Source organism: Vollenhovia emeryi, unplaced genomic scaffold (genome assembly GCF_000949405.1).
Source record: "Vollenhovia emeryi isolate VEMERY1.0 unplaced genomic scaffold, V.emery_V1.0 DF939122.1, whole genome shotgun sequence".
Taxonomy (NCBI): Eukaryota; Metazoa; Arthropoda; class Insecta; order Hymenoptera; family Formicidae; genus Vollenhovia; species Vollenhovia emeryi.
The window spans coordinates 720,643-736,454 of NW_011967244.1; the positions used below are offsets into that span (position 1 = coordinate 720,643).

Below are 15,812 nucleotides of genomic sequence, written 5' to 3' on the forward strand. Positions count from 1 at the left end.
GAATAATGAGAGCAGGCTCGAGATATTTATGCCACCATTTTTCAATTCTAGCACACCTTGCACTGAAAAATTTGCTGGCAATTGGTAATATTTCGCGCGAGCGAGAAAAAAACGCAAGATACAATTTAACGTGAAGGGGGGAGAGAGAGAGAAAAAAATAGAATTGCTTTTTATATAGAAATATTTTCTGCACAACGAAAATAAATCTTATTTATGAATAAAAATTCCATAAATGTACAATACGCACTGTAACATCAAATCGACACAGACGTAAACAACGGTTTTCAACGTGAAAGAAAACGATGAACCGTGATTTATCGCGTTTTTCGTGCGCAATTTTCCTGTTTACATTGCGCACGTTTTTCGCCGTCATTATTACAAATGCGTTTATGGAAACAATTGGCGGTAATTTAATTTATCTGCTCGCAATTTATTTACATTTAACTCTCGTGCGATAACTTGTCGAAATGCTTCTCTTTTTTCCCCTGTTGCTTGGCCGCTACTATCGCGCCCGGAAGTATTGACCTTTCCTTCCCCCATGAAAAAATATACATGTAAAAATACGTTTAAAAATATATTTGATATATTGTATTACGTATATTTTAAAATATATGTGTTATATAAATTGCATATATATATATATAGTTGTATATATAGAAAATATTTGTATTCTTGAGTACAGTAAAAATATACCTTCTTATATTTATCATATATTTTAAACAGCAAAAAATATATTTTGCAGATTTCATGTAAATGTATTATAGTCTTTTCCTATATTTCTTCTATATCATAGGCGGCAAAAAATGATTTAATTAGTTATATGCATTCTTATACTTTATATATACATTTATATACATTAACGTATAGGTATTGATATATTATATTATATATTTAAGGATATATACTTTTTCAAGGGGGTTTGTACACCTTGCGTAACCCCTTAAATGGAGGCTTGTGTAATCTGGTTTTTTTTTGGTCAAAGAAACAGTGAACGTTCGGAAATGTGATGAGCCCGCACGCTGGTGCGGCAAGTATGAAACGGCGTGGCGTTTTCGTCGCTCGCATAATGTTCCGGCATCCCCGTCGAAATTAATTTTAGCGCGGCAGCGGAAATGTGATTTGAATTATCGCTTTCATCTGGGCGATCCAATCCAGTATCGACGCGTCTCGCTGGCATTTGCGAAACTTCACGCGGGTCGTTCCGCTCGGAAACTCCTCGAACGTTTCGCGTAAGGTTGCAATTATTTTAAGGAGCGCGTACGTCAAAAATCCGGGACATCCTTACGCGATGACGCGGCAGTTGCTGCATGCACTTTCCTCTTGTTCATCAAACGCCTTAGTTAAATATTGGTTCGATATAAATAATAACGTTAATCGAGGTGAGATAATCCTCAAACGTCACGCTTCAGAAGTCAACCTCGAGCGCTGGGGTCTAACAGGCACAGTGGTTTCAATCGCAAATCAATTCTCCCTGGATATCTCTCGTCGCTTGATGAAACGAGGGGGGGGGGGAGTCTTGGAAGTCTCGTAAAGGGAATCAAAATTCGAGGATTAAAAAATAATCGGCGAAGAATGTCACGGGTGTTTCACCGCGTCTTCCAAAGGCTCGCGTGACGCATTACACCCCAACATGATGTTCCCGGGGGTTAATTGTAATTTACCCTTCTTACGCAAGGGAGGGAAAGGGTATATCGGGCACGAGTCGCAGAAAAACTGGTCATTTTATCGATACCTCAGCTTTACTTCGGACGCAACATTTTATTTCTCGGGAGCGCCCCTCTTTAATAACTAAAATTGCTTCCCTACGTCAGCGGTGTTATATAGCCATTTATTTTTAATCGGTGCTCATTCAGTCGCGCCTGAACAATGTACCTAACGGCGTTGGCATTCAGTACGGGAAATAATGTCACGATTGTGCGCCAAAGGCCTCGCCGACAAGACTTTTACAGCCGCGCAACTTTTCACGTGCATTGTGTGCGTGCACCGACGACGGACGATATCGCGCGCTCCTGAGAGAAAGAAAGACGGAGAGGGCACGCCGGCGATTTATAAACAATTATTTCTATGGGGAGCCTGCACCGAAATTGATCTCTCAATACCGGGTATTGCACTCCCCTCGCTGAATTGTCGCGCGAGCGAGCCGCGGATAATTTTAATTGGAATTAATTTTTTGGACCGTCCGACGTTTCGTCCGAAAGAAAGGGTTGTTTCGCGAGAAAGGTAGAGCTTGTTAATTTATTTCCGTTATGAATATTCCGCCGTGAAGGTTCATTTGTTTCCTTTACGTTAATTCTTGCCGTCTGTCTTTGTGATTCGATTGGCTTCATTTTCTCTGGTATCAATTTCAAAGAGGAGAGGGACGCTAGTTAATAGGATGCACTTGAATGGAAACTGTTGCGGACGCGGGAGGATTAAGCTGCAATTATCGCAAGATTGTCTTTGAGCGTTGAGGGACCAAGAGGTTCGGCGTATGTTTATAAGGACTCGAGCGGTTAATTATTATTCGAAGGGGGCAGTGCGAGATATCAGAAGGCTGTAATTTCTCAGTAATTCGATAGCGGCGCTTAAGCGGCGTTTAATTAAAGTGGAAAATGTGTCAACGCGCGTCTCAATTTCTCAATTGATCGGACGGGTCGGGAGACGTCGCCGCCGAACGAACGTCGCTTATCGCTCGATCAGATAATAACTAGATAATAAATAGATAATTAATAGCTGGCAATCGTGCGAGAAACGGAGCCTCTTACCCGCGAACAGGCCGTTGCACGATAATGGGACGTCCAAGTTACGTGCTTTCGAAATCATTTTTGGACGAGAAGCCGAAACGCACGTCGGATTCAATTTTGCAGTGCGTACGCTCCGAATTACAGTCGCAGTTTCCACATATTGATTCTTTGGTGTCGATTTTACTGCAGCAAAATTATTGAAAAATGAGAGGCTTTTGCAAATTAAGCGTGAAATTCAGAAACTAAATTAAAGCAGAACAATAAATATAATAAAAACAGTTTAAAAAAAAGATATCGTTAATTAAAGCTCGACGAATTATGTGTGTTTATAGAATTTTTTAACGAGTACACAATTTAATAAATAGTTAAAAAATGAGTAAGATCTGTCAAGGCTGAGGCATAAGTGACAAAATCAGTAGATGGATATGACATTGATGCAAGTAATTAGTCAATTGTTAAAACGAATGTAAAACTTATTTCTCGTCTCATGGCGAGAATATATTATGCTCATAATTTGTACATAAGGAGAACAGTTTCGTTACGATCGTCAGCTTACATAACAAAGTCAGGTCAGGTAGTAATCAAATGTGTCTAAGATTAAAAACAATATAACTGTAACATTAGTTAAAAAAAGAAAACTTTAACTTGCATAGAACTTTTTTACTAAATTTACAGTATTAAATGACTTAGTACTTTAGATTTAAATATTTCATCTAAAATTTTTGCCAATATTATAAAATATTACATTACACTGTGTAGTATGCAGAATGTATTAATATAATGAGTGTAGAATATGACAAATAGGTTATTTCGAATTTGGACGAGATTCCTAAATCATATGAACACAATTCTCAAACAAAGCGTGATTAAACATGTTATAATACTTCAAAATTATCATTCAGAAGTAATTACCTATTTTTCAACATATATAAATTAATACTTTTTATTTGCAATATTTTTTTATGTCTTTTTAATAAATTCGTCACTCGCACGAATGAATATTTCGAAGCTTCGAAGATTTCGAATGTCGAAGCCTTCGAAGGAAATTACCAGTCCTAATATAAACACCTGTATGGGTGTTCATTCCACACCACTGGTGAAAATTCACATCCATATTTCTTAGAGTGTGCTGCTTATATATATTTTTATTATTTTTCAATTAATTCCTGCTACACCGGCATGCCAATTATCGTGCGCTGTTATTAGTGCGTAATTTACATTTCATAAAGTGTATGTAATTATTGGCGTATAATTGATGTATTCCGTTGTATTTTACCATGTTATCCGCTGTCCGTGCGTGCGTAGCGCGGTACGTGCATGCGTGTGCCCGCGTAACGAAAATATTTTACCGAATCGCTCGGACAATGTAACGCTGCTTCTGTTCGTGCCCGAGCCTAGGGCGTTTGAATATTTTATTTACGCACGATCCTCGCAAACGGAATAAACTTACGGAGCTCCGTTTAGGGGATGCCTCTGTGATCTCTGTGCTTCGTTAAGTTTGCCGCGTGATTTCTTCTCAAGCTGGAGCCTAATAATCCCTCATCCCTGCCTCCATTTACATCTCGTTCTCACGTGAACGTTAATTCACGTGAGATTTAATTGCGTAGATTGCATTCCAACTTTTAAGTACTTTTAAATAGAGGAAAGCCACCTATTATGAGTCGCGGGCCTAATGTGAGATAACGGGATTTCTGCTAAATTAATAGGCATCTGTTGGTTCTACCTTGAATTTGTTGCTCTTGAGGTGGCATCTGTCTAGTGGAAAACTCATCGTTAGATCGTGCAGTCGTTGCGAAAAAAGATTTGCGATTGAATTTGGATGAAAACCTGTTGTTTCATTAGAAGCCTATCTCATAATGGGGGACTTTCTTCTGCTAGTTACTAAGCCAGCGGCAGTGTCATTTTTACACGTTCGTTCGCGGTCAGTACAATTGCGCTATAAAAAAAAAAGCTCAGCGCAACGTTTGAGTAACACGTGAGTAAGAAGCGAGAAATTAAATTACGGTAATCACGGGCGTGTATTGTCACGACACCGCGAAAAAACGCATCCGCATCGTGTCGATAATACGGTCGCTGGCAAATTCTCGCGACTGAATGAAATTATCAAACGCCGCGGAATACTTCCAACGGAAGTTATTGCTTAAGTTCGAAAAAAAGATCGTGACTTCTTGTGCTTCGCCAATCTGTTTCAATTCAGATTCTACCGCCGATAGTTCGCCGATAACGAATTGCACGTGGAGCATCCGAGAAAAGAAGCGAACGAGTAAGCGTTATAGCGTTGTAAAATTTAGAATCGAGTTTTTTCCCCCGCAAAATCGTCGAATGTTAGAATCTGAAAATCTGCGCAAGAGCCGTCGTCTAGGAAAGTAATTATTCGTCGATCCCGTTTTAGATTCTATCGCGGATAGTCGGCCGACAATAGATCGCACATCGAATATTCTAGGAAAAAAAATTAAGTGACCAAGTACAATGAAATTGATATTAGCGTTGGGCATTTTTTCCTCTGCGAAATCGACGAATAATCAATTTGATTCTGGTAACAATTTAGCATTAAGTGACTTTTTCGATTAAAAAAACAGTTTTGGACACTCCAGGTTGTACGATGGAGGCAAAAGGCTTTAAAGACAAAGTAGATGATTTTTTTTCCTTGATAAAAGCCTACGAATTCGTAGGAGAAATGTCGTTCGGAGGAAAAATTATTCTCCGAATTTTTATCGTTTCGCGGCCGATCCACTTTTTGTTGCGATTATTCGCGATAAAAATAGTAAATCTGATCCGATCGTATTAAATGCGACTGTACTAAATCTTCTCGGAGTTGCCGAAAAAATTTATTAACGTGCTAATTAATCTCTGAGCCGCGGCACAGTTGAGCTCCGTCAAACACTGTCGTTCTATCGTCGAAGCATATTTTGCACCGATGACTGCGATGGTCGTCAGTCAAACTGGATCAGACGGCTCGCGGTCTTGGACAAACGCCCCCGGTCTCTTTAAATACCCTTTTTTAAATGTGTGTTTTACAAAATTGTCGCGTGTAATCTTCCGCTTGCTAGAAACAATGTATAATGTCGGGCAGATTATACCGCTGCCGGGCGACGCTAATGAAGCCCGGGCTATCGTAGCGTGTAACGTTTTACACGAATTGCGTAAATACTTAGCGATTTGCATATTTCGCATTCGCGAGCGGGCTAATTCAATCGGCACTCGCGGGTATCGGTCTGTGTGTATTTGCAAGTTCGATCGATACGTTTAAAATATTAACGCGTGACCGACTTGACGTCAAAATTGCCCGCCTCATATACGGGCTGTGTACCTGGTCCTTTGTTGCTCGAAATGCGCAACATAGGGAAATAATATTTCGTATTATTCAATTTGTTCCGGTTAATTTTCCGCTGTACATATGTTTATCGTTCTTTTTTTCCCGCGTTATGTTCGAGGGAATTTGTTCCGAAATGACGTTTCGCGCGAGTTAATTGCGTCGAATAAGATAACAGATCGTTTTTCGGGCTGGGTAAAAGCGAATCGCGCGACGCGATAAGGCAAAAGGAAACTTACGCATTGTTGCAAGTTTATAAATTATACCGACTCGTAATCGCGAAAGCCTCGCGTTGCACGAGGAAAACACGAAGGAGGATATCTCTCTCGCGGGTTAAGGAAGTTCGCGCGAAACGTGATTTTCAGAGAACGAGTGTCGGTGCGTTTCGGATTATCTTTGAAGGAAAATTTCACAAGTCCTGTGTGCATTAACACGGCATTACGTTATTACGCGTGACAGTTAAATTAGAGATTAATATTTTCTCAACATTTTAATTTATTTTTGACAATTCTGTACACGTATACGTCATAATATTACATTTTTTAATCATATTTAACTCTACTTTTTGATACGTGTGTCGGTAATTATCAAAATGTCCCAGATCACAATGTTAATGTCGCATAAGAAAGAGATCCTTTACAATAATTTAGCAAAACGTAATTATGAAATCTTTTTATTCTATCTTTTCTAAATACGACTTTCTGTGTTTGTGTAAACATAACATTTTTACAATTATTATCCGCGATAGGCATATTACCACATGCCTCAGTGGTGAGACTTGCCTAGAAAGAGAGAAGTCCAGGTTCAGGCCTTAGAGATAGTAGTTTTCGCAATAATTTTATAATAAAATTATATAGACACCAACACCCTGTCACGGCTCTTATCCCTTTATGCATTTATTATTTCACAATTATTTTAAGAGAAAATTGATAACTTTTTCAATGTTTAGCTTATCTCGATAACTGTTTGTCGGAGGGAAAAGGAGTATAGGACTTTTTTTACTTGATTTGATCTCAGGAATATGCTATTGCAATAGTGCTCCAATTATTGAAAATTTTTGTGTATGTAAATTTTGTGTATGTTACAATACACCAAAATTTTCAATAATTAACATGAGGGGGTTATTGTAACAAACGCTAAGTAGAGCATTTAAAATAATTTATCAAATCGTTTAGCAATTTTACAACACGTGAATTCACTGACGATAATGATTCCACCTATGTTCTTCATTTTATTCAGTAGCCAATTAAATTATATAGGAAATATAATTGATTTGGCTACCTCCACCTGTGCCAGGTTCTAAATGGCGTTTACGTTTGTAATTGAGTTATATCTTAAAAAGGACCGAGTTAAAATTTAGTTTGTCTACTTGACGATTGTTAAAAGTATAATAGTACCGTGTAACATACGAGACGTGCATCCTGGAATGCAACCAGTAGATTCTCCCCACGTTTCTCGTACGGCTGTCATGAAATTTTTAGTGGTCCCGCGTGTCCGGCATTATTTCCACGAGCCATTCAGACGTTTCCTGTCTCCGGGCACGAAGCGCGACGTGCGATCCGGTGTGAGTGCCGCCTAAAGGTGCCGGCAAAGGGTGGCGCGCAAATATCGGGGCGCGGTGGTGCTGCGGCCTGGGAGACGAAAGAGCCCTGCTCCGCCGCCTCTCTCATTCTAACCGGCACTCACTATCTATCCTCCTCTCTCTCCCTCTCACCCTATCTCTCCACGTCGGCATCTATCGACCCACCCCCGGCGACGGCGGAGCTTCCACCGCCCCGGAAAGCTTCCGCGCTTGGCGCGTACACGTCCGTCGATTCGGGCTTTTCCCTTCGCCCGCCGACGGTACGCGTCGAAGAAGAAGGGTGTCGATCGCCGTCGTGCAAGGGCGGAGCGATGCCTCGTCCTTTCGCGCGAGGGGCGTCGGGGAATCCGCCGGAAGAAACGACTTAACTGGAATTAAAGCAATCGAATAGTCGCTTTACTTGAATCAAGCGGATATAATTCGAACATAACGATTCCCGACTGAGAATGTTCGAGTTAATTCGAAAGCGCCGTACGGAACGTTCCCAAATATCGAATTTCATATCGAGAGTGTCTTTGTATTTCATCGGTAAAATTAGAATCTGCCAGGGGACGTAACGCGGAAGAGTTTGTTCGCGAGCGTTAAAGATTCAAAAAAAACTTAAGATGATAGAAAACAATATTAGAAAACGTTTAGGCAATGTGAGCCGTCACACAGTTGAAAGTGGTGAAATTAAAAAAAAACATTTATACAATTTCGTCACTACAAAATATAGATGCAATCTCGATACCTTACGACGTTCGCATGCACGTGTCCAATATATGATGTAAGAAGTTAGGAATTTGAACATTAATGCGCCCCTCTACAACTTAAACCTTACCTTAATTGGTGGAGAAATAAATCGACACGATACACACCAATGATGCGGTATATCTCCGAAATTTTGAGATATTTAGCATATTAATCTTGTTTTGTCATTGAAAGTAGCCGAAAGAAGTAGCCGAAACGTCTAACTTCAAATTAAACATGTCGATATTCATATTTTCAAAAAACTAACTATTGTGTTCTGGTTTTTCCATCTTATTACAAACACATTGTCAAATATCGTACTATTCGTCATATGCTCCGATCGCCCTTATCACAATTAATGATCTTTCTCTCTCAACGGAGTTTTTATTTAATATATATCTATAAAAAATACCTCCCAACGGCCGTAAAGTAAGCGCGATATTAATCTATTGATGGCCAACAGTTGGAGAAACGTAATTTTATTTATTCGTAAGTTCGTAAAATCAAATGGCAATCCCAAACGACTTCGCATAATCCCCCACAATTCGAATAGCTAAATCTTTTAAAGTCGAATCGCGGGAACATTTGATTATTCGGGCATCTAAATATATCCGGAATACGAGGCTGATTTACATAGATTTACATAGATATATTTCCCGGATTTAGCTCCAGCATCCACGCACGGTGCACGGTTACGCGGGAATTCGTCTTACCTCATACGCGCGGCGCGGCCGCGCGGTTGCCGTTGCAATTGTTTCAAAAGAAAATGTAAGAAAAAAGAAATTATGCGCGCGGCGGAATTAATTTCAGCCGAGTTGTTTTCTCATCTCCGCGTATTTCTGACCCGTCGTGTCCTTGACGAGCGTGCAGGATGTCTCTTGAACTTGCCGGGAGAACGGATACCTCGGATACGCCGCAGCCATTCCTGGCTGTTTTCAGAAACGCGAGGCAGCGGGAATATGAAAGGGGACTTTTTTTTTTAATTAATCATCGAACGTAAATACCATGTCTTCCTGCTCCTCGCATTCGTACGTTTTTTAGCATGTGGCGCGATTTGCAATTCATATCCGTCGGGCTTTAATTTTTTTTCTATGTCTACTCGTTTCACATCAATCCTCGGAGATCCGTCACATCGGCGGAGAACCTTGGAAAATTAAAAATTTAGATTTTATGATATCAAAGTTCGCAAGATTTCTCTGGACTCTCTTTATGCGCGAGTCTTAACTCTTTGCTGCACAGTGTTACTCTGGCACAACTGTCATCCAAGTTCTTTTTTTTTCAATAAATCACATTTTTCACGTATTCCTCTAGCATGTTTAGTATTGCTGAACTGCTAATAGGTTCCTGTAAAGTCAACGGCACGCGATACTATTTTTCTCACTAGATCGCTCACGAGAGCCACTCAGGATTTAGCCTCAAGTCACCTGATCTAAAATGTAAGATAAAACTCTGCATCCTTGTTGGTTCTCGCAAGCAATCCAGTAGGAGAAATAGTATCGTGTGCCGTTGGCTTAATTAAGAAATCAACTTTCAGAGCTATATCTTAAATAAATAATTACTTATTAACAAATTATACCGAAAAATTTTTACAAAATTAATTCATTTACATAAAATTATGTCCCGTAACTCATACCTCAAAATCATGGTCTGGGGATATTTTTAACATCAGACTCGTAATTAGCAACCGCAAAATCTCCCCAGTGACAAGTTTCACAAAATAATATTCACCGGAGAAAAACGTGCAACAAAGGGTTAATAGAAAATATTGTCGTTTTAAAGCCACTAACCAGTGGAATCGGTACCTCCGGTTCCCGCGGCTCGATCATGAATCTCTTTCTGTTGCGTGAACTCGTGGAAAGCGAAAAATTGTACGGACCAATATTGAATTCGTCAATCTCTACAAAAGTATTAATATTATTAAATTGCGCCAACTAAAATGAATATTTATACAAACTAGATACTTTATTATTAAAAAATGTTATATCCAAACAATCGAGCATAAGATTTTACCGAAAGAAATAAAGAAGACAATAATATTAATGATAAATTGTTAATACTTTTAATTCAATAAAAATATAATGCAAAACCGCTGAAATACACAATCTAAACTAACAATTAATTCTAATCCCTATTTCATAAGTCACACATGCGCGCGCGCATACACACGCTTGCACAAAAGAAAGAGAGAATTTAAATACTTGTAAGTAAGGAGGAAAAGCGCAATTAACATTTAGTTTAGCAGCGCCAAGTTTTTTTAATCAACAATGATGTCGTGATTCGGGACTGATATGTATTCAACAACTAAATTAGAAAAGGCCATTTTTTAATAAAACGTTTATTTGTAATAAAGTTGTTTGCATTATCTTTTTATTGAATAAGTATTAAAATTTTGTCTCATTAATATTATTGTCTCCTTTATTTCTTTCGGTAAAATCTTATGCTCGATTGTTTCGATACAACATTTAAAAATAATAAAGTATCTAGTTTGTATAAATATCCATTTTAGTTGGCGCAATTTAATGATATCATTACTTTTGTAGAGAAGATAAAAATGTTTCTTTTTTAAATAAAATATATCCAAATAATAAAATTATATAATTTTTGATTGGATGGCGCTTATACTTGGCGTCTTTTTTTCTATTAAATTCGTCAATGAGAATTTTCACTTTTCACGATCGAACACCCGGTCTCGACTGCGTTCAGGCGATTTTCGAAGGCACGAGAGGCCAGGAGAACGAATCCGCGATGCGTCCGTGCCGCCAGCCGATCGGGGTTTCGATAAGCGGAGTCAGCGTACGCTTCCGCGGAGGGAAAATAATTCCATGGGGGGTTAAACTCCCCCTCCCTCTCCTCTCCTTCCCGGTTGAACGGGGGTTCTGGCTTTAGTTACGCCGTTGAAGAAATACCGGAAGAGAGCCCGGGTTGCGCGTCCCGCCCACCGTCGGTTCTCATTCATTCATTAGCCCGCCGTTCCTTCGCTCTTCTCCTCGCTCTTCCTCCTGGCGTTCGAGAGTCGATCTCGATCATCGGGATCCCGCAAAACCGCTGCCAGGCGGCGATGTCTTCGCACAATCAGAGAATGCTATTGCGAGCTAATATTAACCCGTTAATACTCGCGCCGCGAACACTCGGCGCGCGAAATTGAAGTAGCAAGCAGTACGGAGTGGTTTTGAAATCCACCGACTGCAGCGAAAGCGATTTCATTCTTACAAACGCCGCTAATGTACAGTAGAGATAAGAGACTAATTGTGTCGATTAATTACCCGAACAACTTGATATTTCTTTTAGAATCTTTAAATTCGGAAACTGATGTAGTCAACAAAATTACTTTCTTCATTTGATCTCGAATATACTTGAAGTGCATTCTTTGCGCGAAAACACGACGAAAGGTAAATGTGTAAATAGAAATTTCGCGATGTCCGGCGACGGTCGTGTTGTCAAAAGTAAGGGGGCGGCGAAGAAAGTCTACCGCTCTCTGGTCAATTCCCCGGAAAAGCGACCGACGGGGGAATAAGCCAGTTTAATTAACCGCACTGCGATTATATAATATAATAACCGAGCGCGGCTCGCGAGAAAATTAGCGCGCGACGCAGTCACCGGGGGTGTAATCATCGTTGACATTGATCGGCGATAGAGCCGTAACTCCGCCAAGGTACAGACTTCAAAGAGAGTCTTAAGCACCTAAGCAAACAAGCGCGACAAACGTGCCGTTCCCGCGTCGCATAATCGCGCCGTTGTTGCACGCCGCGAGTCTTGCCGGCACACAATAACTCGCGGGGATTTAAGCGAGTCGGGGGATTCAACGGAGCTGACAAAACGCGTCTGAACGGGCTCTTCCCTCGGAGATTGATATTCCCTCGCCGATCCCGGGGAGACCCGACAGATCCAATCGGACTTTTTATGTCATTCCTAATTTAAGCTGACGGCACACAATACTATTTTTCCTACTGGATTGCTTAGGAGAACCAGTAAGGATGCGCCTGATTGGCTGTCGTAGGTAATCAAGTAGGAAAAACTGTATCGTGCGCCGTTGGTTTTACTACGCGGGGAGAATTTTCTTTTAAAATTTACCCTGAAAATCGCGTAATCGTGCGACAACGTGGCATTTTGAAGAACTTTCTGAGAGTTTGTTGGAATTTTATATACGTACATTAGACTAGTAAAAAGTATGGTCAAATTTCCAAAAACTCTCTAAATCTCTTGGAAATACCACGATTAGGCTTCTAAACTTAATTTCAATGATACCATGCTGTTCTTTGACTTGATCTAAATAGTGGGACACTGTCGGTCTGTACACAAAAGCCACGTAATTTGTATATTATGCAAATGTGTTCACGAATTGACAGTTGTAGGAGCAAAAGGTGCCAAAAGTGTAGAATCACTCCAGCATCCCCTTAAGGGAAAATTCTCTCCGCGTATTAGATGCCCCGAACCTAACGACCTAACGACTAGAATCGTTTCTGTACGAGAGATTGGCCTTCGCCTTTCGTATTTCCTGTTACTGACAGATAATACAATTTCGCGTGAAATGATTGTGAAACTACTATTCCGATAATACGAGATTATCGAGAATATTAATTTCTCAATTATTTTACGCGGTGTATAATTTCCACTTAACGCTCAAGGATCGCATCTCAAAATTCTCCGAGACAATAGTTAATACGATACGTAGTTTGATACGATACGCAGTAACGTTCGATCGAAGAGTAATCGACAAGCGAAAGGAATCTCAATTGCGAGTAACAAATATAAATAAGTTATAGGCCAAAAGAAACGAGTGATACCAGATGTTTATTTAAACAATTTTTCAGCAGTTTATTGTCGGATAGTACGAGAGGAGACATTGTGTAACGTTTCGACTTCATCAGCACGCGATTAATAAATGAATATTGATGGGTAAAATAAAATAAAACGTAAATTTGCATTTAATTACGAATTTCCATTACTTTCGATTTCTTTCACGCAAAACTGTTTTATCCTCTTATCGTGGCGCAAAGAGTTACTCCCAATCGGAGCGGAGGGGGAGAAGAGGTGTCCTGTGCGTTTTTTCGATTGATAACACACGGCCGTCTTTATCGATAAAAGGCGCAGAGCGCGTATGCCCGGTGGCCTTTTTGCATCCTCATTAAGGCGGAGAAAGGCGTGCTTGTGGGCGCGCGAGGCGTCTTTTCTTGGCGACGCGCATAAAAAGCTCTTTCCTTTGCACCCGGGGTGTCCCTCGCGTGCACGAGGATCGATTCAGGTTACGCGCCCAACATTATCACGCAGCCGGAAAGTAGCAAACACACTTCTCCTTATCCCTTATCCCGCGGAATTGGGTGGGATTCGGCGAAGTGCACTGATACCCGGAACGCGGCGCCTCGCCTCTCGATTGTTTAATTTTTAACGCTAGATCTTTCGACGAAGCTGAAAAAAGTTTCCAGGGAAGCTGTCGATCGAAACTTGTAAATATTGTATGCCAAATGTAACGGGGGCCATCAGAAATTAAAGATTTTAGCATCTGGGAGAGCGACGATGAGTTTAATTCATAATTCACAAGGTCCATTTCAAGAAGCGAATTATTGGCTCTCGCCTCGTTCTCTTATCGAATTTTTTCAACTGCAAAAAAACACCAGCTCAATTTTTAATACACGGCCGAGTGTTTTTCATATACATTGTCGTGATCATCTTTTGTGTTTTATACGCCGGTAAAGTTGAAAATCCTTTTAAATGACATTTGCAGTATTATTTCCATCAATAGCTTTTGTATCTAGTGATCCTGAAAGAGTTAACGTTCCTGCGCTCAGTTATGAAGTCTCTAATAGCGAATTCGGTTGGTCGCACTAGTACGCGCTGAGTGCACACTAAGTGCACACTAAGCCTTGTTTCCGGTCAATTCTTACGTAGTTGAGATCCGAAATTCTGAGGGTCCGTCAACTCGCGTACTCGCGTAAGCTACACGGTCGGTGTCGCGCGCGTGGTTTAGCTTGTCGCTTATACTTGGCGCGAGACACTACCGTGTCTCGTGATATTTAAAGATCATCTTACATACCTCTTGCACTATTTCTTATCCAGAAAAATGGCCCGTATAACGTTTACACGGATCATTTTTTGACTAATTACTCCTTGAACATGTATTTAAGACAAAGAAAAGAAAACGTTACAGTTACTTAAAAAGTAACGAATCGTTACTTTGCAGTTATTTACTTGCAATGAAAATAAAAATATCAAATCTGCATTTAAATTATTAAGTTTCGATAGAGGCGTTTATGCGCTAATGCAAAGCTTAATGCGATCTGTGGAGGTTGAAAAAATATATAAAGTAACTATTAATGTAACTATTAAATTAGTTACTAGTTATAAAAAAAATGTAACTGAGTTAAGTTACAGTTACAGACGGAGAGAAAATAACGAAGTTAAGCTAGAGTTACCTAAAAAAGGAACTGTAACTGTAACTTGGTTACAAGTAACGAGCTACCTCCCAACCTTGGTTAAATATAAGATCTGACTATAAACAAGCCTTAGTGTGCACTCAGTGCGCACTGGTGCAAGCAACCGAATTCGCTCTTACTCAATTCTCTAATCATCTAACAGTTAGGCTAGATGAAATATCTCGTACGATTTTTTTATATTAATTCGCTTAATAAATAAATGTCCTAAGTGCTGTCAGCGTCATCGAGCGATATCCGTCGAATATTCTGTCTCGTGATTCATCCCGAAGCCCGCGATCACGATCTTTCGCAAACAGTCTCGAATTCGAGAAGAGGCCGGAGGTCTATCTCGAATAACGTTCCCGGGGTGCAAGGCGTATCGTTATCCCGCCGTCGGGAGAGATATCCGTAAGGTTGAGAAAACCGCCGCGCGTCGCGCCGGCCGCGTGCGGCGGCGTTCATTCATGATTTCGTGAGGAAACGACGGCGGCGACGCGACACGCGCCACCTACACGCTCGCCGCCGCCGACGCCAGCAGCAGCAGCAGCAACAGCATCGGTGCCAGAACCACCGCCGACGGCGTTGCTGCTGCCGCGGCCGCCACTAGCAGCAACCGCTCCCCTCCCCCTCCACTTGCTTCTGACCGACATAATCGGCCCACTGTTTCCCAGAAGACAATCTTCGCGCGAGCCGCGAGGTGCGAGGTCGCGAGCGTGTTGAAACTGACTGACAATTCTTCCTTGGCGCCAATAATATTTATATATTATTATTACATATATATATGTAATATATATAATAATGGCAGCATATATATATATGTATGTAGTGGAATTAAATTTTATGCCCGTGAGCGTAAATTTAATGCGTAGATGCTTCCCGTTAATTCGTGACGTCATCGTTTCATTGTGTTACGCCGATTGATATGGGAATAATCGGTCCGGACAATATGTTGTCTCTCTATATTGCACTATCGCCACTGTATCCTCTTTACATAATAATTTCGGAGTAATAAGCATTCTCGTGGCTGAACAGTTAAATCATTTACGCCCGAATAA

At 40.6% G+C, this 15,812-nt stretch overlaps 1 protein-coding gene across 6 annotated transcripts in view; it reads left to right on the forward strand.

Moving 5' to 3' along the window:
* The window catches only part of LOC105569867 (guanine nucleotide-binding protein G(q) subunit alpha), a 40,571-nt gene that overhangs the window by 14,998 nt on the left and 9,761 nt on the right, over positions 1 to 15,812 (forward strand). The gene's annotated exons all lie outside the window — the stretch shown is intronic.